Source organism: Ailuropoda melanoleuca, chromosome 6 (assembly GCF_002007445.2).
Source record: "Ailuropoda melanoleuca isolate Jingjing chromosome 6, ASM200744v2, whole genome shotgun sequence".
Classification (NCBI taxonomy): domain Eukaryota; kingdom Metazoa; phylum Chordata; class Mammalia; order Carnivora; family Ursidae; genus Ailuropoda; species Ailuropoda melanoleuca.
In genome coordinates this window covers 104,053,603-104,078,596 of record NC_048223.1, presented here as the reverse complement: position 1 = coordinate 104,078,596, position 24,994 = coordinate 104,053,603, and the positions used below count along the sequence as shown (strand labels likewise).

The 24,994-nt window shown below is 40.2% G+C and overlaps 1 protein-coding gene across 4 annotated transcripts in view; it reads right to left on the bottom strand.

Moving 5' to 3' along the window:
• The window catches only part of CNNM2 (cyclin and CBS domain divalent metal cation transport mediator 2), a 150,588-nt gene that overhangs the window by 46,444 nt on the left and 79,150 nt on the right, over positions 1-24,994 (bottom strand). The window contains exon 2 of one of the 4 annotated variants that reach the window (XR_004626254.1): positions 767-861. The exons of the other annotated variants lie outside the window; for them this stretch is intronic. The gene's annotated coding sequence lies outside the window, so the exon portion shown is untranslated. The remainder of the gene's footprint in view (positions 1-766; positions 862-24,994) is intronic. 4 annotated transcript variants of the gene reach the window in all.

Genomic DNA, 24,994 nt, shown 5'->3' with positions numbered 1-24,994 from the left:
ATGTTCAAAAGAACTGTCATTTGCTTATGTAAAGATCTTCAAGAATAGACCAACCTTCTGAGGGATCTGCCCCCTCAGTAAAAATGACAACAAACACGCCTTAGGCCTTCTGGGAGAAGGTACTACAACTGCCGGATAAGAACATCACCACAGGTCCTGACATAACACTGAGAATCTCTAGGTCATCCTTGGTCACTGATCCTCCCTGTGAGTCACAGATTGTAGGGTCCAAATATAGATGATGGGACCTCAGCAAATCCCATCAGTGCTTAAGGGTCTTGAACTAAATTTGGACAGATCTGGGTTTGGATCCTTTGGTTCTGGTGTGACTAGTCATCTGTAAAGTAGAGATAAATCCTAAGTTCACGATGAAAACTGAATGATAAAAATGTAAAATTTAACACAGTGCCTGGCACACAGTAAGTAAAGAATGAGTAAGGACTGTGTTACTGATCAACTTTCTCCTGGTTCTGGAAGTTAAAAATCATCTCAGATGTACCTGTTTGATACCTTTTAGTATCTATAGAAACAGACTCTCCGGATCACTGGGATTATTCAGCTACGAGCAGCTTGTAAAAAATACAGGTTATAGGCTTCTATCAAAGAGCATAACTTCTATCACCTGAGCATTCAATCCCCTGTAGCTTTGTCTTAAAGTCCGTCAATGTAGCAACTCCACAGATCGTTCACTCTGTTTCTCAAAACCAAAATTTTGCAGCTAGGGGGATCAAATGGGTTATGGAGATTGTCCTCCCTCCCCTCTCACCTCTAGAAGTAGTTGCTCCCGCTTACTGGATGAGGCAGTGGGGAGGGCGGCCCATGAAGGAAGCTTGTACGGCCACTGCCTTTGTCATATTTCCTCTGTGAAGAAACAGAAGACTTCAGTTCCTGGGATTGGTTAAACTCTAGATTAGAGAACTAAGGAACTATTTTGTATTTTCCTCAGAATCTCCTCTCCCTTTGTGCATAGCGCCATGGCAGCAAAACCGTCATACATTTTTTGCATCTTTGTCAGGAAACTGGAATGGGAACAGACACAGGTGACTTGCAATACACAATAAAGTCAAGGAAGCTGGCACAGAGCAGAGAAAGACTCAAAGATTGAGGGAATGAGAAGAGGAAACACCGATGAAAGACCAGATTATATGCAATGACCACACCAACCCTGACGTTTGCAAAGATACTGCCAAGATTACTACGTTTAAGATCAGAAGTCACCTGAGGTCCCCTCTGGTGCTGGTCATGGATTCATTCATCCTATGCTTTTACTGAGCACCCACTGCAGGCTAGGCACTGTACTGAGCACTAGGGATTAAAACAAAAACACCTACAAATAAGACTAGTCTCAAGGAACTGGAAGTCTAATAGGGAAGACAAGGCAAGTAAAATTACAACATGGTAGATGCTCTCTTAAGTTGACCTCCGCGTAACAACTTGATGAACGGACTCGTTCCGTTCTCCCTGCGAAGCACACGGAATGCTTTTGGCTAGTAGGCTACTGTCTAGTACTCTGCATCCTCTACTCCCATAGATTAACAAGAATGTTTACTAAGAATTGGTTATTTTTGCTCCCAAACCTATTTACGACATCTGTACTTACTTGATGCTGCAACTACATAACTTAAAAATTACAGAAACTAAGGACAATAAACCGAGTTGTTGTTTCTATGGCAACTATGATGAATCCTCTGGAAAGAAGCAGCAAAAGCAGGTTGCTTAAAAAAAAAAAATGCTCGAACTAACATAAAATTAAAACATAAAGGGAAAAAAATCCTCAAAAACTGAGAGTGATTTATGAGTGGCCAAGAGAATTATGAAATGTGAGGACAAGTCTGGAAAGATTCTACACTGGTACAGCTTCAAAAAAGCTTGTATTGCTTGTCCATTTAAGAAGACAATTCAAGTGTACAGAAGATTTCGAGAATTAAGAGAAGATAAATTATGGATGGGGTTCATACACCATTACAGGAAACACCAATCAGTGAACCCACCCACAAAAGAAAATGCCTTGGATCGGTGTCAGAAGAAGAGCAGTCCTACTTTCCAACGCCGGCTGCAATAAACCAATTCAGGCAAAGAACATTAATGGCTGCTCAAACCATTAAGGGAAAGGTTGCTGGAGAAGAGAACATTCATGTGGTGCCAAAGCACTGCTCCAAGTTACTGCTAATCCCGAAGAGGAAAACCTATGCTGACAATGGAGACAACGGGCAGTCACCACCTTCATCAAGTGATCAAATTTACCATCATCAATAGTGGGAAATCAGACTTTACGTGCTACCTGATGTTGATGGGCTCTGAAGCACCTTTCATCCTCTATTAAACATTCCTGCCAAAAGTATTTAATCAAAAACTCGAACCTAATTTTCAGCATATGGTAAATTCAGGATAGAGAAACTAAATGTTATGGCGAGGAAACGATCGCAGAAACCCCCAAATCGAGGACACTACCAAAGAACTAGCCTGTTTCTTTAAAAAGTCAATGTCATTATTAATTTTGTTTGGGGTTTTATAACCACCAACTTGGTTACATAGGAAAATGTATTTTTTAGAGTTACCAGGGGGTGAAACAACAGGATGTCTTGAATTTGTTTTTAAAATATTCTAGTGAAGAAACAAGATAAATGAGGTAAGTGTGGCAAAATTCTGACAGTCACTGAATTGGTGTTGGGTATACTGTGGTTTATTGCCTATTTTTTCTCCTTCTGTACATGTCTGAAACTTAGAAAAAATTGAAAACAGTCAATGTCAGGAAAAAACTGTGGGAGAAGAGGGTTATTCTAGCTTAAAAGAGAAAAAGAGAACAACAAAAACCAATATACAAATCTTGATTGAATCCTTGTCAGAAAAAAAAAAGGAAAAAAAATAGGGGCCCCTGGCCGGCTCAGTCGGTGGAGCCTGGGACTCTTGATCTTGGGGTCGTGAGTTCAAGCCCCACATTGGGTATAGAGATAACTTAAAAATACAATCTTAAAAAAAAAAAACAACAAAACACTGTAAATAACATTTTTTAGAAATCGACAATTAGAAAAATATGAGTATGGATGGGGGGGGAGAAACATGATTTTGGAGAACTATAAATTTCTTAATGATGATGGAATTAGGATTATGTAGGAGAAATACACTCAGCATTTCAGGGTGAAGTGGTTCAGGAAAAAACATTAACTATCAAATCCAGGAGACAGGTATATGAACATTCAATATACTAGTCTTTCAACTTTTTTGCATTTTTGAACATTGTCATGAGCAAAAGTTTTAAACAGTTTGTCAAATGATTGCAAACTTTTAAAAAAATCATATTTAAGGTATGTCTTTGTGGTTTTTAAAAATTCCATCTTTCAGTTACCTTTAGCTGGTTCATTAAACAACAAAAGTTAAGAGGGAGGAGGATCCAGTGGTGTGTTGATAAATGTTTAACAACCAGCTCTCTGGAAAAAACAGCCCGGACTTGTAGCATCGGCCAGTTCCCATGGTGTAAATATTCCTACTATGACTGATCCAAGTTACCAACAGGAGGTCACTGAACACAGCTGGGAAGACAGAGTACCCTCAGGCTTTCAAGCGGGAAGGAGCCAGTTCCAACCCACCACCGGAGCAAGATCCTAACAGAGGGACATTTCAGCTGTCACAGGGGAGGACAAGAAGATGGTCTGCAGAAAAACAAAGAAGCAGTTAAAATCGGCCGACAAGGATGGAGCAGAAAGAGGTTTGAGCGCAGGACACAAAGCACGAGAGACGAAGACAATTCCTCAAGGGACTGTTATGAAGATTAAATTACATATAAACTATTCAGCACATTGCTTGGCATACAATAATGACTAACTTACTAAGCACCTCCTGCTCTAGTTTCCTAACCTGATCCATCACCTGAAAGGTCACCTCATCTTTTATGAGGTCACACCATGGTCGCCTCTAGGAAGGGGGAACTGAATGCCTCGCCAGGCAACTTGCCAACAGGGGTGGGAGGGGGAGGCTTTACAGTTTTGAGCCTTCTAAGTTTTGAAGAATGTGAATGTATTACCTGTTTCAAAGATAAATGAAATGAAAAGGTCTCAATTTTAGGACACGAGGCTCTTGAAAGTGCTCTGCTCTTCTCTTACCTTAAGCCACTAGCCTGACGTGTACGCCATCAGGCATTCTTCCCTATCACTCCTAACAGAAGAATNTGCTCGAACTAACATAAAATTAAAACATAAAGGGAAAAAAAATCCTCAAAAACTGAGAGTGATTTATGAGTGGCCAAGAGAATTATGAAATGTGAGGACAAGTCTGGAAAGATTCTACACTGGTACAGCTTCAAAAAAGCTTGTATTGCTTGTCCATTTAAGAAGACAATTCAAGTGTAGAGAAGATTTCGAGAATTAAGAGAAGATAAATTATGGATGGGGTTCATACACCATTACAGGAAACACCAATCAGTGAACCCACCCACAAAAGAAAATGCCTTGGATCGGTGTCAGAAGAAGAGCAGTCCTACTTTCCAACGCCGGCTGCAATAAACCAATTCAGGCAAAGAACATTAATGGCTGCTCAAACCATTAAGGGAAAGGTTGCTGGAGAAGAGAACATTCATGTGGTGCCAAAGCACTGCTCCAAGTTACTGCTAATCCCGAAGAGGAAAACCTATGCTGACAATGGAGACAACGGGCAGTCACCACCTTCATCAAGTGATCAAATTTACCATCATCAATAGTGGGAAATCAGACTTTACGTGCTACCTGATGTTGATGGGCTCTGAAGCACCTTTCATCCTCTATTAAACATTCCTGCCAAAAGTATTTAATCAAAAACTCGAACCTAATTTTCAGCATATGGTAAATTCAGGATAGAGAAACTAAATGTTATGGCGAGGAAACGATCGCAGAAACCCCCAAATCGAGGACACTACCAAAGAACTAGCCTGTTTCTTTAAAAAGTCAATGTCATTATTAATTTTGTTTGGGGTTTTATAACCACCAACTTGGTTACATAGGAAAATGTATTTTTTAGAGTTACCAGGGGGTGAAACAACAGGATGTCTTGAATTTGTTTTTAAAATATTCTGGTGAAGAAACAAGATAAATGAGGTAAGTGTGGCAAAATTCTGACAGTCACTGAATTGGTGTTGGGTATACTGTGGTTTATTGCCTATTTTTTCTCCTTCTGTACATGTCTGAAACTTAGAAAAAATTGAAAACAGTCAATGTCAGGAAAAAACTGTGGGAGAAGAGGGTTATTCTAGCTTAAAAGAGAAAAAGAGAACAACAAAAACCAATATACAAATCTTGATTGAATCCTTGTCAGAAAAAAAAAAGGAAAAAAAATAGGGGCCCCTGGCCGGCTCAGTCGGTGGAGCCTGGGACTCTTGATCTTGGGGTCGTGAGTTCAAGCCCCACATTGGGTATAGAGATAACTTAAAAATACAATCTTAAAAAAAAAAAACAACAAAACACTGTAAATAACATTTTTTAGAAATCGACAATTAGAAAAATATGAGTATGGATGGGGGGGAGAAACATGATTTTGGAGAACTATAAATTTCTTAATGATGATGGAATTAGGATTATGTAGGAGAAATACACTCAGCATTTCAGGGTGAAGTGGTTCAGGAAAAAACATTAACTATCAAATCCAGGAGACAGGTATATGAACATTCAATATACTAGTCTTTCAACTTTTTTGCATTTTTGAACATTGTCATGAGCAAAAGTTTTAAACAGTTTGTCAAATGATTGCAAACTTTTAAAAAAATCATATTTAAGGTATGTCTTTGTGGTTTTTAAAAATTCCATCTTTCAGTTACCTTTAGCTGGTTCATTAAACAACAAAAGTTAAGAGGGAGGAGGATCCAGTGGTGTGTTGATAAATGTTTAACAACCAGCTCTCTGGAAAAAACAGCCCGGACTTGTAGCATCGGCCAGTTCCCATGGTGTAAATATTCCTACTATGACTGATCCAAGTTACCAACAGGAGGTCACTGAACACAGCTGGGAAGACAGAGTACCCTCAGGCTTTCAAGCGGGAAGGAGCCAGTTCCAACCCACCACCGGAGCAAGATCCTAACAGAGGGACATTTCAGCTGTCACAGGGGAGGACGAGAAGATGGTCTGCAGAAAAACAAAGAAGCAGTTAAAATCGGCCGACAAGGATGGAGCAGAAAGAGGTTTGAGCGCAGGACACAAAGCACGAGAGACGAAGACAATTCCTCAAGGGACTGTTATGAAGATTAAATTACATATAAACTATTCAGCACATTGCTTGGCATACAATAATGACTAACTTACTAAGCACCTCCTGCTCTAGTTTCCTAACCTGATCCATCACCTGAAAGGTCACCTCATCTTTTATGAGGTCACACCATGGTCGCCTCTAGGAAGGGGGAACTGAATGCCTCGCCAGGCAACTTGCCAACAGGGGTGGGAGGGGGAGGCTTTACAGTTTTGAGCCTTCTAAGTTTTGAAGAATGTGAATGTATTACCTGTTTCAAAGATAAATGAAATGAAAAGGTCTCAATTTTAGGACACGAGGCTCTTGAAAGTGCTCTGCTCTTCTCTTACCTTAAGCCACTAGCCTGACGTGTACGCCATCAGGCATTCTTCCCTATCACTCCTAACAGAAGAATTTCCAGCCGACTTCCACAAACCCAGTAAGAAGGTTCCAACTCAGCAAGCCTGGCTGACAGGGCAGGGGCACAGTCTCACAAGTCCGTACGTAAGTCACAAGCTTGGTGGCCTCAGTACCCACGACAAAACCCACATGAAGGCCTCAATCACTCAGAATGCCACATTTTACCTGAAATACATTTACTCAACAAATCTTTACTGAGTGCCTTCTATGTATTTGGGTCAAGGAACACAGAGATGAATGGAGTTCTAACTGGGCCTCGGAAAGTCTCCTTTACGAAGAACTGATCTTAGTCAACTATCTTTAGGCTGAAATTAGTACTAAAATATGTATCTAATATATGCATATATAAAAATACACAAACACACACATACACATATATACATATAAACAGTGGAAGCAATTCTTAAAGGAACCAACATTTTCTAGTCAATTTGCTGGAAAACACATTCTGTTAAATGAATTGTTTTGAAACCATACATTAGAGGTGTCTTCTTCTGGGGAAAAAAGTCCCTAGGAAAAGGATGACATGAACATGATTCTTGGAAGGTAAGTCCAACTCCCCACAGGACTCCACGTGTCCGTCAGTAGGAGTCAAGTGAAGCAGCAGGTCAAGGGGAATTTTAAGTCTCGGGAGTAGGACAATCCCCCTGCAGACCTCCTCCATCATCAACGGCAAATGGGAACTCCGAACTCTTAGAGCTTTGGCAAGATGCTTGTGCTCTCTGCCCCACACACAATACTCACAGCCTCTCCACCGCCGTCTCCCTGGAAACCGGCAGGCCTAATTCCATCAGGTCCTTTATGCCAGTCACCACAAGCAGCCCAGGACTCCAAGATCATCCCTTACTATTATTATTATTATTTTTTTAAAGATTTTGTTTATTTATTTGACAGAGATAGAGACAGCCAGCGAGAGAGGGAACACAAGCAGGGGTAGTGGGAGAGGAAGAAGCAGGCTCACAGCAGAGGAGCCTGACATGGGGCTCGATCCTACAACGCCGGGATCACGCCCTGAGCCGAAGGCAGACGCTTAACCGCTGTGCCACCCAGGCGCCCCTATTATTATTTTTTTAAATCAGCCTTGTATGGCTCCCTCACACAGGTACCTTCAGTAGTACTCTACTGAAGACTCGGGAGAGCCCCCAGTGGGTCTCTAAAGCTCTACTGATTTTCCAATATTCTGTCAATTCCTGTCTTTTAGATTGCCCTGAATTCTCAACTCTGCCCCCAACTCAGGGAGATTGCCAGGCCCTGTTTAGGCTGCCCCTGCCTATACTATGACCTCCAGGTAGTAAGTTAGGACAATCACAGGGCTCACCTGCTCTCAGGGATCATTTTCCTGTATTACACATTGTCCATTGTCTGAAAACAGTTATTTCAATATACCTCATATAGTTTTCTACTTGTTTAAGGAAGGAGGGTAGGGGCGCTTTTGTGGCTCAGTCGGTTAAGCGTCTGCCTTCGGCTCAGGTCATGATCCTGGGGTCCTGGGATCGAGCCCCACATCGGGCTCCTTGCTTGGCAGGGAGCCTGCTTCTCCCTCTCCCTCCTGCTCATGCTATCTCAAAAAAATTTTTTAAATGTATTTTATAAAAGGGGAGTAAATATGGTCCCCATTACTCAATCACGGGCACAAACAGAAGTCTCTCTCTCCTCCTATGTTCTTATTGTCCATCCTAACTATTCACTTTCTTCCGTAGCCACTCCCTTGAACTGGTCATTCACTATTACTGCAACCCTGCCATTATCTTAATTCCAAACACCTCTTCTCTAACCACCACCTCCCATCTATTTACATCACTCCTGTTAGCACCCCAATTCCAACATTCCTTGGCCTCACCTCTAATGCAACATGCCTACCAACCTCACGCCCACTTCCCCTCCCAATCTAGCTTTAGTTCATTCCACTGTCAATCATTTTAATAAGACCCTAAACTCCCAGACCCCCTCGTTCCCCGTTATTTGCTTAGCTAAACCACAGCCCGTGTTAAATCCAGCTAAGAAATACACATTTTGTATTTTTATCTTGTTTATTGTCTTCTATAAGCTCCAGGAAGGCAGAGATTCTCATCTGATTTACTGCTATATTCCCAAAGCTGGAAAACAGTTCCCAACACTCAGAGAAGACACGCATTAAATATTTCTTGACTCGTTTAAAATCAAATCCGAAGTATTCAAATGAAAATGCTGAAAGTGAAATGTATTATCCTATCTAGAAAACCAAACTGCTTTTTGCTGTGGAAGAGGTCATCGTTAAAAGACAGACCTGGAATGTGTACATACCTCCATCCCTATCTTTTTACCTTCCCTTTAATCATTTCTTTTTTTAAGTGTTATACACAGTTTCAACACGATGGCCAACTAGGATGGGCTTCCAACACAATTTTGGAGATTCCAGACAGGTTAATGAAACATACGAGCTGTGAGAAAAGCATGAGGCAACAGAAGGCACCAGATTTCAGCTGGGAGGAGAGGCCCCTGCTAGCCCAGAGCGGGTGCCGTGGAGAAGCCTGGGAAGGGGAGCAGCTTCTTCAGAGATGTTACTTTCTCCAGATGGCCCCCGATGTTCACAGCCCTCCAGCAGCAGCAGAGTGGTATGCTCAAGGGGGCTGGGCCGGGGAGCAGCTAAATACAGGCCCAACTGCAAAGCCCTGTGTGTACCTTCCACTCCCCGGCCACCCTCAAAGCCAAAGTGAGGGGATGGCTACTGTCAGAGGAAGCTCTCAGAGGCACAAGCACGGGAGTCCAGGGAGCCATCAACAAAGCAGATGGCTAATGCTCCAGGAAAAAAAAGAAAAGAACTCAGACAAATGGATGAACTTATCCCAGGGGCATAACTGCTATAGAGAAAAACAACAAAATCAAACCATCTATATCAGCCAAAAATCAAGTTAATGGCTCAGTACAGAAAAGAACAGAGTAGCAAAGAGCTTCAAAGAGGGACCATACCCGGAAACATGGAACAAGAACAAGTGGCATTAAAATAAGAACCGAGTACAAGTTAACGGTACGTGAACTGTAAGAGCGGAGATATAAAGAACCCAAGAGCTGGGCTACACAGCAAAAGATCCGGTTAAGAAACTCTCCTAGAAGACAGGAGGGAGGGACAGAAAGATGGAGCATGTGAAGAAACATAACAGGCAGAGGAGAGCACTGGAAGGGTCACTACAGCTGTGTAACAGGAGGCCTGGCGGCGGGGAAGGAGACAGGAGGAGAGAGAGTATCTAATGAAATAATAACTGAGAAGCCCCAGATTTAGAAAGAGATGTACGACTTTGGATTGAAAGGATTCAAAAAACAAAAAGAAAATTGGGGGATGGGTTTTGCAACTAGTTACAGTGTAATGAAATGAATGAAAAAGAAAGAAAATAAGAATTTTTAGAAAAAGTAAATCATTTATAAAGGGTAACCAAGAATCAGACTGACTGCAGAAGGCCCAAAGGCAATGCTGGTTCCAAGAAATTGATGGTATTTTCAAAGGTATAAGGGGGGGCGGGAAATTTCCAAACTTACAATTTATACTTAAATTACCATTTAGATACAAGGGTAAAATGAAGACATTTCAAGCATACAAGGCCTCAGAAGTTTTATCACACAGAGAGCTTCTTAGAAACATTCTAGAAAGAAGAACTATCTATTTTGGATTACACTAGAAAAATGGCAAGTAACGGTAAATAAGTAGTGTACTAAGTTTACTGTTGTCTAAATGAGGTCCAAAACAAAGCAAAAAAAGTAAATCCACAGCAGTTCCAGAATTGAAATTATTTAGAAGTCAAAGTACTTTTACTGGGTTGTGGGGACATGGTGGGAAGGGGGTTGTAGAGAGGAAGGGGAGAACATCTAAGTTACTTGTCTTTTTTGAAGTATGTCAGGGTCAATACATACATTTAAAAGTTTAAAATAGGAAAAAGATTTTCAATAGGAAAAACACAAGTATGGGGCGTCTGGGTGGCACAGTCGGTTAACCATCTGCCTTCAGCTCAGGTCCATGATCTCAGGGTCCTGGGATCGAGCCCCACATCAGGCTCCCTCCTCAGCCGGGAGTCTGCTTCTCCCACTGCCCCTCTCTCCCACTCGTGCTTGTGTGCACTCTCCTCTCAAAAATAAATAAATTCTTTAAAAAACAAAAAGAAAAACACAAGTATGGATGTTATCAAATTAGGAGTTAAGGACAACTACCAGAAGAATAAAAATAGGGATGCCTGGGTGGCTCAGTCGGTTAAGCGTCCAACTTGATTTAGGCTATGTTGTGATCTCAGGGTTATGGGATGAGCCCCAAGTTAGGCTCTATGTTCAGCAGGGAGTCTGCTTGGGATTCTCTCTCCCCCCCTCTGTTTGCCCCTCCCCATCATGTGCATACTCTCTCTCTCATAATAAATAAATAAATCTTTTTAAAAAAATAGAATGTGTAACTTTTGACATAGGGAAGTAATGGATTTATCCAATAGATGACAGGAAAAGGGGAAAGCAAAAATTGACAGAAAACTTGAAACAATGGATTAGAGAGTCAAAATATAGAAATATTTTATGACTGATATAAATGGGTTGAGCTCACTGATACTCAGAATGACTTGTAAACAAGATGTAATATATACTCACTGTAGAGAAAACATGAAGTTATTTGGAAAACAATTAGTCTAATGAAGGAATTAAAAATCACCCATAATCTTACCTTTTAGACACTGTTTTCTACCAAAGTGTATTACATTTTTCAACAAAAATACTTTTGCACATAAGTCTTTAAAATCTCTCCGTATTTACCCAAAATATACAAAAACACTATTTCAAAGGATACATGCATTTCTATGTTTATAGCAACATTTTTTGCAATAGCCAAATTATGAAAGCAAACCAAACGTCCACTGATAGATGAATGGATAAAGATGTGACAAACACATACACACATACACACACACACACACAGGAATAATATTCAGCCGTCAAAAAGAAATGAAATCTTGCCATTTGCAAGAACATGGATGGAGCTGGAGAGTGTAATGCTAAGCAAAATAAGTCAATCAGAGTAAGACAAATGCCATAGGATTTCACTCATATGTGGAATTTAAGGAAAAAAAAAAAGCAAAAGGAAAAAAAAGACTAAACAAAAAATAGACTCTTAACTCTAGAGAACACACTGATGGTTACCAGAGGGGAGATGGGTGGGGAGATGGGTGAAAATAGGTGATGGGGATTAAGGAGTGCACCTGCCATGATGAGCACCAGGTGATATGGAATTGTACACCTGAAACTACACTGTATATTAACTATACTGGAATTTAAAAATTTAAAAATCTCTCTACATTAACGTATAATCTTATAATGATTTTTAGTGGCTAAATAGTCCTATGTTGTATAGCCATAATTGTTACATATCTATTAGACATAACTGTTCCATAGCTGTTAGACATTTCAGTTCTTTCCAATGTTTCATCTTGCATACAACATTTGATACTTCCTCCTAGTAAAACTATCCCTCCCAGACTGCTACCTCTACATGATTTAGAAGGGGCCCACAGAGGTGACGCTGGGGTCAGGCTATCCCCTCCATCACTGGGCTCTCCCTATCTTCTCCCCAACTGCTGACAACTCCTACTGCCACATTAAAAGCCTGAAATACTTCCTACCTTTAAAACCAAGAAAACTTCCCAGATCCCCCCTCTTTTCTGCTATCACTCCATTTCTTTACCTCTTTTCATAGCAAAACTCTTGAAAGAACGGTTTCCATCCACGATTTCCACTTCTTCCTCAACACGCTCCAAATCAGTCTTGTCCAATGAAACCACTCAGGAAGATCTCCAATGACCTCTCATTTGGTTTAATCCAATGATCAATTCTCAGCCCTCATCTTATTTATGATAACTTCTTTCTTGAAACAATTTCTTCACTTGGCTTCCACCACACCTCCCTGGCTTTTCTCCTTAATGCCCACTCCACCTCATTCTCTTTTGCTAATTCCTCTCATTCCAGTGACCTCTTGAAGTCAGAGAACTCTTGATCTTCGTTCTTAGATCTCTTCTCTTCTCCTTGGACACTAACTCATTTGAGTCATGATCCCATTTAATTTCGAAGTTTTAAATATCACCTATCTGCTGATGACCCTTATTTGTGTCCATCCCATCACTGCTCTGCATTCCAGATTTACATATCCAAGTGTCTACTTAACACCTCTACCAGGATGTCTACCAAGTATAACCAGCTTTATATAATTTCTCAAAATCTGTTCCTCCTTTATTGGGGAAAAGGATGTTATCAACATTCACCCAGTTGTTCAAACCAAAAACCTAGGCCTCATTCTTAACTTCTCTCTCACTTCCAATCCTCTGAAAAATACCCAGAATTTGATCCTTTCTTACCATCTCCTCTCATTCTTCCCCGTTGGCCCAAGCCACCATCCTCTCACCTGAATTGCTACAATGGCTTACTAACTGGCCTGTCTGCCTTACTCTTGCTTTCTATGATCACTTCCTTGCAGAGTCACCAAATTAATCCTTCAAAAAGAGACAAAGATTCTGTCACTTCCCTGCTCAAAATCCTCCAAAAACGCCCCCACCATACCTAGAGGAAAAACAAACACTTTACCACAATCTGCAAGGCCTAACAATCTGCAAGGCCTAACAATCCCTGCTATCTTTGGGACTTTATCCCCCACCATTCCTGGCCTGGCTTACTTTCTCTAGGCAGATCTTGCTGATCCTTAAATATGCCAAATACATTCCTGTTCAAGCATCTCTGCTCTCCCTGCTTCCACTCGTGGGCCATTCTACCCGAGATTTTCAGCTGACCTCTTTCAGGTCTCTGCTCAAATGTCACCTCCTTAGGAGGCTTTCCCTGCCCCATCCTTTCTAAAATAGCTCCTCCCTACCCCAGTCCATATGCCCTCTTTCTGTGCTGCATGGAGCCCTTACCAGTATATGATACTGCATTTCTTATTTATTTGCTTCGTCTGTTCTCCACTTAGCTACAGAACGCACCAAGGCAAGGACATGACCTTAGTGACACTACAGCCTCCATGCCTAGAACATTGTCTGGCACACAGTAGGGGTCTAATCTTGGAGGAGCACTGACTGAACGTCCACACATAATTACACATCTGTCTACTAAGGGCTAATGATCCATCTTATCCTACCCCTCCAAAAATCAAGGTACTCAGACAACAATGTAAAAAAATTACAAACTATTTCAGACCTAACAGTATGAAGGAAAATAAAACCTCCATCCATGTACCTACCAACCATTTTAAGGAATAAAACATATAGTTGAGTACCATGAAGGCAACTTAATACCAGGTTTACAGAAAAGCTAAAGGACAGAAGAGTGTTTTATGATTCACCCATTATTTTTCATCTGAAAATAAAATTACTTCCAAAACAGAAAATAAAAACAGAAACAGAAAATAAAATTTCCAAAACAGAAGCAGAAAATAAAATTATTTGACAACACACTAAACAGAAAATAAAATTTTCCAAACAGAAAATGAAATTATTTGACAAAGTACTCAACAAAAAAACCCCACAGTGCCGTGAGATTCAAGTTTTTGGATGAAGAAAAATCCAAGGGAAGCAGCAAACACTAGCGAAGTGGAAAGAAAGGAGAGACTTCGTGGGGGGGGGGTACACACAGTGACCCCAAGGGCAGCAAGCAAGGGAATGCTGGCAACTGGGTGCTTATCGCCTGTCTTCCCTACTCAACACGACTGCGGAAGGATTACAAAGCAAGCCTGGCTGAGGCGGCAAGTTCCAAGAAGGGACACATCCAGTGATATCCCAGAGCGTTTAGACAGTCCTGATGAAAACACGGAGTGTGGCCTGGCATCCATCGAAGTTGGTAAGGACGTGTGGGATGTAGAGGCCAGAGGAGCCACAGGCTGGTGGCTCAGAAGCAGGAGACAGAAAGAGCTAAATGGGAGACAGATGGAAAAGCTCTTCAATTAGACTAATACTTCAAAGACTTAATAAAGTTCAACTGGAAACACCATGACCCAATAAAAATAGATCTTTCGGAGCTTTATTAGCCTAAACCCCTTTCTAGTAAGGGGACTGTGGGGCAGCACCAGCAACACAACTGAACGTTTCACACACCATCCATCTCCCCCCTCTCCATCGTCTCTACTCCTCCTCTCCCACAACAGGTACCAGCTTCTGGGAGCGCATCCGATTGCGGGGGAGGGGAGGAAAATCAAGACAGAACTGGAATATCTTGTTTTTGCCAGAAAGTTTACAAAGGAACCAGTGTCAAAGGCCAAACAGCAATCTGACCATTCATTCTGTGAAAACTCAGGAGTCTTAATGGCGCTCTCAAGGGGGCCAATCTGCACCGCACGGCACCTGTGGTGAGGAGGGCACAGGGCAGCTCGAAGCCAGCCAGGCTTACCTAGCTGGCCTGGGGCTGTTTCTCATTATTTCACCTACCTAAAGAGGCATCCTCCTCTTCCTTCACACAAAGATACGGTTTGTGCTAGAGATGGTCTGTGCTAAAGGATTACCGTGCACATGATTCTCCAATAATATTTATAAAATATGTTCTCCATCAGCCAACCCAAATTATAACATAGGACTGCCAGACAAAGTTCACCCACGCGAATCAGACAGAAGAAGATGCAGCCCAGGTGGGGTCCGCAGAACCCCGCCGTCTCTCGGGTAAAGCAGCTGTGGTCAAAAATTGGGTAAGTACAACATACAAAACGAGGCGCAGACCTGAACAGTCCCATTACTACCAAGGGGTTTAGGCTAATAAAACAGGCCTGGAATTATTGACCCAGACCTGTATTTCCAACCTAGGACCCTCCAGTAGTTTTGAAATGGTAACTATCTATTTTGGTTGGGTAAAGAAATTTGTAATCCTTGAACGAAGAGAGAGTAGTGATATTTTTGTGTAAGTTTATTTATACACATGCAGTAGTAACTTATAACCACTATGCTCACTGTTGTATGCTCCTGAAATGTTCAAAATTCTGGAGACTTAACAAAATCATACCCCCAAAACTTAGAAGTCTGAACTACTTGACGAAACCAGATATATTAAATTTCTAAGTATGGTTTGAAATGTTAAAGGAACTCTCCTCAAGGTCATAAACGGTATTAATAGGAGAGTTTCCTCTGTTAAATATGAGTATTTGAGCATCAATTTAAAAGCTAGCAAATGTTTCTAATATAAACGAAATATAGTAAAAGCCACTAAAAATATTTGTAGGGTATGGATAAAAGTTTGAAGAACAGTAAGCTTTTGAAGTCATAATTTTAGTAAGCTGAAGCCTGACCAAAACACAAGTAACTCACGGGGCTGTCCGGCATAACGGAACCAGAGAGCCTACAAATTCCTGCCCTGCTAGCTCACTTTGGGCAACCTTCCTGAAGTTTTGTGTCTCAAGGTCTTTATTTGTAAAACCAAGTAACAGTACTTGCATCAAAGCCCTTGGGAGGACTGAGTGTGTGTGTGTATATATATATATATAGCACTTAAATAGTTATACAGATTTTAAATTGCTCCATAAATGTTAGCCAGGATGCCATCATCATTGACCAGTATCACCCGATAAGACTAAGAATGCCTTGAGGACAAGAACATGTCCTATTTGTCTCTATATTCCTAGCATTTAGCACATTACCAGGTATCCAACAGGTACTCAAATACTGCCTGAATTTAACCAAGTAATCTAAAATTCGAGCTCTTAGGCTGTGGGTCGCAAGCTGTAACACATAAAGAGAACCAATGATGAATGGCAGGAGCAGAGATAAAAGAGCCAATGAAACAAAACCTCAAAATTTTATCCAGTCAAAAAATACTGTTTCTTGGTATTTTTTAGAACTATAAAACTGTTCTAGGAGTTTCTCTCAAGGTCAAAATTATATTAACAGAAGTTCAGTTGGGACTGGCTAGTGATCACTGATCCAAATCTAGACTCTAGATTAGAATTAGACATTCAATATAGAATTTGAGATTTCTCCCCAATAAATTCAATCTAACACAATTTACTGCAGAATTAATTACTTCGACTTTTTCCAACCACCAAAATTTGTTTCTGAACTAAAGTACAATACAGTCCTAACCCATTCAATACAGGCACCCTTTTATTTTCCACTGCTCTTAACATTTTCCAATTTAGTCTCATTTGGGGTAATTACTAGTAGTCTAGGTGGAAAAATTTCCTGCCAGGTTGTTCCACTCAACAGCCATTTAGAAAGCACTGCTTGCGTCAGACTCTTGTTTTCTGTTTGGATAAGGGGCTGTTACTTCAGACCCCGATTTTTCTTGGTGTCCCATAGTCACACTTCACTGAGTACATGCTGTGCTTGCTTTTACTAACAGCCTTTCAAAGCAAAAGGTTTGGTCTACCCACCAAGTTAACAGATTCACCTTTCCTTAGAGTACTGAATAAGGCCAATGAGGCTGTAATTCCATCCAGAGACATCACATGACTTCAGTAAGAGTAACAGTAACTCACAGTTATGGAGTGCCTGTGCATGCCAGGCACTGTTGATGTATCTTATTTCATTATCCAAGAACCCCATGAAGAACAGATTAACTCCCTTTTATAAGTCATAAAACAGAGACTTAAAAAGACTAGCGAACATTCCCTGGCCGTCTGTCCTCCCTTCCAAAGACTCTAGCTTACCCCAAACCGTTTCCTCTTACAGAATAGGGGCTTCTGAACTACCGTCCTCATTTTCTAAATTAAGAAACTGAAGACCAAAGATTATATAGCTAAGAAGTATAGAGACAGACCTGAATTCTAGTTCTGATTCCAAAATCCATATTGTTATTTTGCTATGCTATCTGTATAATTTAGTGAGGGTTTTTTTTTTTAAGATTTTATTTATTTATTTGACAGAGATAGAGACAGCCAACAAGAGAGGGAACACATAGAGACAGCCAACAAGAGAGGGAACACAAGCAGGGGGAGTGGGAGAGGAAGAAGCAGGCTCCTAGCAGAAGAGCCTAATGTGGGGCTCGATCCCATAATGCTGGGATCACGCCCTGAGACGAAGGCAGATGCTTAACCACTGTGCCACCTTCTCATGTTTGAAGAAAGATGGGGAAGGAAAAAGAATAAAGGCTATGGTAACCCTCTCCAAAAGGGTCCTAAACTCTTAATTTATAACAGATGATACCAGACTGGCAAGAGTCACAGTGAAAGGTTAAATATTAACCCCTTTCTGGAACATTCTCCAATGTTTTCAGAACTTCAGTAAACTGTTTGACTCGTAGATAAATATATTCAACCATTTTTCAACTCAAGATTTTTAAAAAAACAGTTGTAGCAAGTTGTCTTTTTCTCTAAAACCCAATTACAACGAGTGATTCTATAACCTGCATCACAGGATCGTCTGCTCAGCTCAGTCCATATTGGTGAACTTGCACTCGCTTGCTTTTAGAGGTTCTTGTTCTAGAATTTTTTCTTCTTTTTTTAAGGTGGGCGCCACACCCAGCACAGAGCCCAGTGTGGGACTTGAACTCACGACCCTGAGATCAAGCCCCAAGCTGAGATCAAGAACTGAACAATCAACCGACTGAGCCACCCAGGCATCCCTCTCATCCTGTAATTCTTACTGGTAGGAAATACTGTCAAGACATGGCCTATTATTCAATGTTCGATTTAACTCACTTTGAATAAATTTATACCAGATTATTTCTAAGTAATGATATCTTTAGCAAGATTTTGTTTTGTTTAGCGATTTTTTAAAATGAGCTTAAGAATTTAAAATGGTAACTTCAAGGAGCATTCATGTAGTAGTTAGAAATTACTAAACTTTCTGAGTTGAATAATTTAACATCAACTAGAAAATTTTATTAAAATACTGTTGGATCTGAAACCTGCAACTATACCTTGCAATCCAAATTTACACAAAAAAGTGCCAAAGTATCCTCAAATTTACAGCTTAAAACTGTGTATAAAATTGAGCCCCCATAATGTCCTAATCATATAAATTAACAGCTTCCTAACTCAGGAAAGTGCTGAAATGAAATTTACTAAGTTTACTTAGATAGTATGTATTAATAACAAATAAATCTACAAATCTATTAGGACCATTGAAAATAAAAAAGGTTTAGAGTTTAATATACATTGCACCAAACTGCTTTTCAGAAAGAATACAGGAAAAGTCTATTTTTCTACACCCGGAACACTGGACTTTGTCAATCTTCCCATTTCATTTAATGCAATGGATAAAATAGGTCTTGGTACATCTACTAGGTTAGATGTAACCATTTTGGGTTTGTTAACTACTGTTATTTCTTTTGTTTATATCCTCTTTTTCTACTGGTGTGCTTATCTTTAAAAATTTGTTTAAAAGCTCTTTATAAATTAAATGTTTTGTTTATCACTTGTTTTTGCAAATAGTTATTCCAATCTGGCTGCCTTTTAATGTAGTCTATGGGTTGTAGCCAAGTCTGTCAATCTTTATAAATTCTGGATTTCATGTTATCTTAGAAAGCCTTTCTCCAGTCAAGAATATGAAAAGAGTGTATTTTTCCTACAGCAGATCCATCTGGAATTTGTTCCAGCACAAGGAGTGGCATTGGCTTCTTCTGAATGTCTTATATGCCCCTAAATTCTAAAATTCTGAGACAGGATGATCAAAACATTAGTATGCCCCATTTGTATTTTTATTTTATAATCAAATTTAGTTGTCATTTGTTTTTCCAAACAGGAATACTTCTATTTTAGCCCAAGTCATCCTTGGAACTATTATCCTCTGCCAGCTCAATCATGTTTTTCCTAGATCATTGCAACCAAAACTAAAACTGAGACTTCAGATTTAACAACGTAGGATTTTAATACACGAGGAGGAGGATGCCACTGCCAGGTTCCACATTCCCTCCCAACAGTGCCCAGTACTTTATCCAAACTATACTTGAACCACTGTTTTTAGAATATGATTTATAATAAATCTCAGCTCTTATTCCTGATCAGAAATATACACTTTCTTCTTGTCCACGTGAATCTCACTTGTCGGGGCTGATCACTCATGTAGACACAAAAAATTCTTTTTTTTTTTTTTAAAAGATTTTATTTATTTATTTGACAGAGATAGAGACAGCCAGCGAGAGAGGGAGCACAAGCAGGGGGAGTGGGAGAGGAAGAAGCAGGCTTCCAGTGGAGGAGCCTGATATGGGGCTCGATCCCATAATGCCAGGATCACACCCTGAGCTGAAGGCAGACGCTTAACCGCTGTGCCACTCAGGCGCCCCGACACAAAAAATTCTTAAACATTGTCAATGATACCTAGGAAATTACAACATAACACTTCTTTCAACCATAGTCGAGAGATTTTAACTACTTTAACTTCACTGGAGGGCAACTTGACCAAATCTACCAAAATTGCAAACGCAGATATGCCTTGATTCAGCAGTTCTACTTCTAGGAATTTATCCCACGGGTAAACTTATACAAGTGCACAAAGGTGAACAGGGAATTCTTGGTCATTAATAGTAAGAAGTTTGTAAACAACTAAGTATCCATAGTAGAAAAGATATATCCATACAATAAATACTGTGCAACAACAATAAAACAACCGTGAGGACGTTCCTCTACCTACCAATACAAAACTCTAAGACACACTGTGAGGGGAAAAAAGCAAGGCATAGCAATATGCATACAACACGATATCATATGTAATAAAAAGGGGCACAACACACATCTGTGTTTATGGAAGGATATACAAGAATTAATAGCACTGGTTGCCTCCAGCGAGCGAGTACTGGCAGCAGGAGAAAGGAATTTCATTACGTACATTAAAGTTTTATATGCTGTGAATGTCCTGCTTATGCAAAACAAAAAAGCGAACCATAACATTTACCAGGTGTTTTTTTGCATGCTCTTTTTAAGTTTATTTTTACTTGACAATCACACTTTGTAGGCTTTTCATTTAACTCTCACGTTTTTTCATAACCTCTTTGGTTTAAAGTAGCTTAATTGACTTGGCTTAATAAAAGCATTCCATGGCCACTGGCAAAGAGGAGATACCTATTGACCCACACCTTTTCTAGTATGTGCAAATATTAACTAGGTGTCCTCCCATGTGCCAACCATTGTACTGGATGTTAAGACATAGAAGATACACAGTCTCTGCTCAAAGCTATGTCATTATTATAATTTTAAAATTGCTTTAAAAAATGGAAAACAAAATGAAAACCATGTTTAATCCCACTATCAAGAGACAATTATTAACATTTCACGTTTATCTTTCCAAAATTTTTTTCAATTCACGTATTTTTTCTAAGATTTAAGTTATCTCTGCGACCAACGTGGGGCTCAAACTCACGACCCCGAGATCAAGAGTTGCATGCTCTTCCAACTCAGGCGGCCAGGTGCCCCCGTATATATTTTTTAAAAAACAAAAGTGAAGGGGCACCTGGGTGGCTGAGTTGGTTGAGCATCTGGCTCTTGGTTTTGGCTCAGGTCATGTTCTCAGGGTCATGGGCTCAAGCCCAGCCTTGGAGCTCAGCAGAATCCCTTGAGAGATTCTCTCTCCCTCTCGCTCTGTCCCTCCCCCAACTCCTGGGCTCCCGTGCTCTCACGCTCGCTCGTGCTCTCTCTCTCTCTAATAAAAATCTTTAAAAAACAAAGACAAAAGTGAGGAGGGGCGCGTGGATGGCTCACCTGGTTTAGCATTGGACTCTTGACCTCAGCTCATGTCTTGATCTCAGGGTCTGAGTTCAAGCCCCACACTGGGCATGGAGCTTACTTAAAAATAAATAAATAGGGGCGCCTGGGTGGCTCAGTCATTAAGCGTCTGCCTTCAGCTCAGGGCGTGATCCCAGAGTCCTGGGATCAAGCCCCACATCAGGTTCCTCCACTGGAAGCCTGCTTCTTCCTCTCCCACTCCCCCTGCTGTGTTCCCTCTCTCGCTGGCTACCTCTCTGTCAAATAAATAAAATCTTTAAAATAAATAAAATAAACAAAAATAAGTGAGGCTATTATGTACATTACTTGGCAATATATATTTTCCACTTGAATATGTATGAACATTCCTACTTAAATACAGTATTAAATTTTGTTTTAAATCAAAGAAATATGTATATGATTAAATATCCTCTTCTCTTCCAAAATGTTAACACATTTTTAATAGTTTCTTTTGTAATTATTTCTCTAATGTTTCACCATTATTTTTGAAAAATTTTTAGATTATAAAATAACCTTTATAGTGAAGTTCAAAGAGATCCTTACATTTCATGTGTCCCTTGTTAAACAAAACAAGCTTGAATCTCTGATGTTTGCCTATGACAACTCCAAAGCCTGATACAGGTGTGCTGAATGGATGACACAACAAATACCTTGAGATGAATGGCCGTGAACAGTGTAAGTTTCCAAAAAGATCAACAGCTCTGGTCATGATTTCTTGACTTCTCCCCTTTAGACACGGTCTATGGACTTTGACTCATCATGGCCCATTTTCATTGCCTCCCACCTCCAGTCCCCCCTTCTCCCAATGTACTTTTTACCGGTATTTGCACATTCTTTATGGGTTACACCTTTGTAACCATAATGTAATTATACCTTCATTTCATTTTCTTTTTCTATTAATTATAGACTGTATCCTTTTGCTTGCCCATTTTAAGACAGGATACCTGTAGTCCTTTCCTATTTAGTTCTCCTCCCCCCCATTTCCCCTCTCAACTGCTATAATCTAAAACCACTCTTTTGTACAGGAGAGTTAATAACATTCTAATGATTGAACCAATTTCCATTTTATGGATACACCATAATTTACCTGATTAGAACTCTATGGAATGGATAGAGGTTGTTCCCAATTTTGCACTCTTAAAAGCTACACTGCAATAAACATTTTTCTACCCACCTTATAAACTTGTCCCCTTTCTTCTTTAAGATAAATTCTTAGAAGTGGAACTTTCTGGGTGAAAGGCACCTTGTTAAGGCTAACCTATCCTGCAGAAAGATTTACCAGTATGATAATATATGGATTACTTTTAAAGATTTTGAAAATTGATCAGAAAAATCATTCATAAACTTCCATACTTCTTTTTCCCAAAATTAAGTTTTATTAAAAGGTCTGGTTCTCACTGTGTAATATAGCAAAATTATTCATTTACATGTATGTGCATCGGAGTAATTCCTCTAGTCAGCAAACAAAAAACCACAGAAATTTAAGTATCTGGGTACATCTACATATTCATAAAATGGTGCTACTTATTGACAGTTTATATAGAAAAACCATTCAACTCTGCTTAACAGGAATCAGATTTTTTTTTTTTAAAGATTTTATTTATTTATTTGACAGAGATAGAGACAGCCAGCGAGAGAGGGAACACAAGCATGGGGAGTGGGAGAGGAAGAAGCAGGCTCATAGCGGAGGAGCCTGATGTGGGGCTCGATCCCATAACGCCGGGATCACGCCCTGAGCCGAAGGCATACGCTTAACCGCTGTGCCACCCAGGCGCCCCAACAGGAATCAGATTTCTGATCTAAGATAGAACAAAATTATTAATGCCCCAAATCAGTCTCTACAGTAAGCTAAGTGAATCATACACTTCTCCAAATTTCAAAGGTGATTAATTAAAGCACACATATACACACACCCCTAATGAGACCATGTACTTTTTTGTTTGTTTTAGCTTAATACATATATTTTCCCCTAAGGATATTTTTTCTTTAAATATTGTCCCTAAAATCTACTTGCTGAGCAATGCACTTTTCTGGTTCAGTCCTAATTTTTAAAAGTCTACTCAGATGTCATAAATCAACATGAAATTTGTCTTAAGATTTTTCTAAGAACTCTCAAAATGTTTCTGTACTTGAGTATATCAGGTTGTCTAAACTGACCGGCATTTAGCTAGTTAGTTATAAGTTGTATTATGTGGAAGTTTGAAAAACCAGATTTTCCAAATGCTTATTAGGAATATGCATTTCAGGGGCACCTGGGTGGCTCAGTCGGCTCAGGGCGTGATCCCAGCACTCTGGGATAGAGCCCCACATCAGGCTCCTCCGCTATGAGCCTGCTTCTTCCTCTCCCACTCCCCCTGCTTGTGTTCCCTCTCTCGCTGGCTGTCTCTCTTAAATAAATAAATAAAATCTTTAATAAAAGGGGGGGGGCGCCTGGGTGGCACAGCAGTTAAGCGTCTGCCTTCGGCTCAGGGCGTGATCCCGGCGTTCTGGGATCGAGCCCCACATCAGGCTCCTCCGCTATGAGCCTGCTTCTTCCTCTCCCACTCCCCCTGCTTGTGTTCCCTCTCTCGCCGGCTGTCTCTATCTCTGTTGAATAAATAAATAAAATCTTTTTTTAAAAAAAAAAGGAATATGCATTTCAGAGTCCATACTTATAAAAGTACAACATGAGCACCTGAAAACTTCCTTTAAGAATTTTTCATTTACTAGTTCGAATTTCCAGCTAACGTATACACAGTGGCAGCCAGCAAAGCTGACTTCATCCCTGTGACCTATGCCCCCACGCTCTGTTCAGTATTCTGCTGCGGTCTGGAAACTGTTCATTTTTGAGCAACGTACCCTGTATTTTTATCCTGCCTTGGGCCTCAAAATTATACAACTGGTCCTGGTTGACAGAGAGGCCCATCCCGCCCAATAATATGAGGCTAAGAGAAATAAGGTTTCCCTCTAGAATGAAACATGGAATCTAGTAAAAGCTAACACAAGAAATTGTATGTATGTAACCAAAATATCTGGAATGCACAAAACTAATAACTGGCATTCAGGAGCAATCTCAGAGAAATAGGGACAATAATGTGATTATTATTTTTGTTTAGAGAAATTACATTATATTCAGATGTGTGAACATAGCTAGAAGGGCAGTCTCTTAAAAAGGAAGAAGGACACACACACACACACACAGTTATTATGCATACCTAGCCATTGATTGTTCACGAGCAAGAATGCCCCCACCACTCCTATCCCTATCATTGAGGATTCACTCGTTTATCAGCGCTTAAGTCCTCAAGAATCAAAATCATATAAACACCTACTTTTTTTCCATGAGAGAGAGAGCGAGAGAGTGTGAACATGCAAGTGGGGAGAGGGAGAGAAGGAATCCTAAGCAGGCTCCATACCCAGTGTGGAACCCAATGCAGGACTAGATTTCATTACAGTGAAATTATGACCCAAGCTGAAATTGAGTTGGACGCTTAACTGACTGAGCCATTCAGATACCCCATATAAATACCTATTTACAATAAAAAGCTAATAGGCCATATGACAATTTCAATAGATTAAAATCTTAGGGATATTTTCTCTGATCATAGTGGGGTAAACCTACAAAGCAACAACAAAAAGATAACTAAAAAATCCCAGATACAATTCTGAATTAACTAAAGGAAACCACAAGGAAGAGGTATAAAACAAAAATCCTACAGAATGCCGCTAAAGCTGTGCTTTAATGGAAAATGGATAGCCCTAAAAAAGGTGACGGGGGGGGGGGGG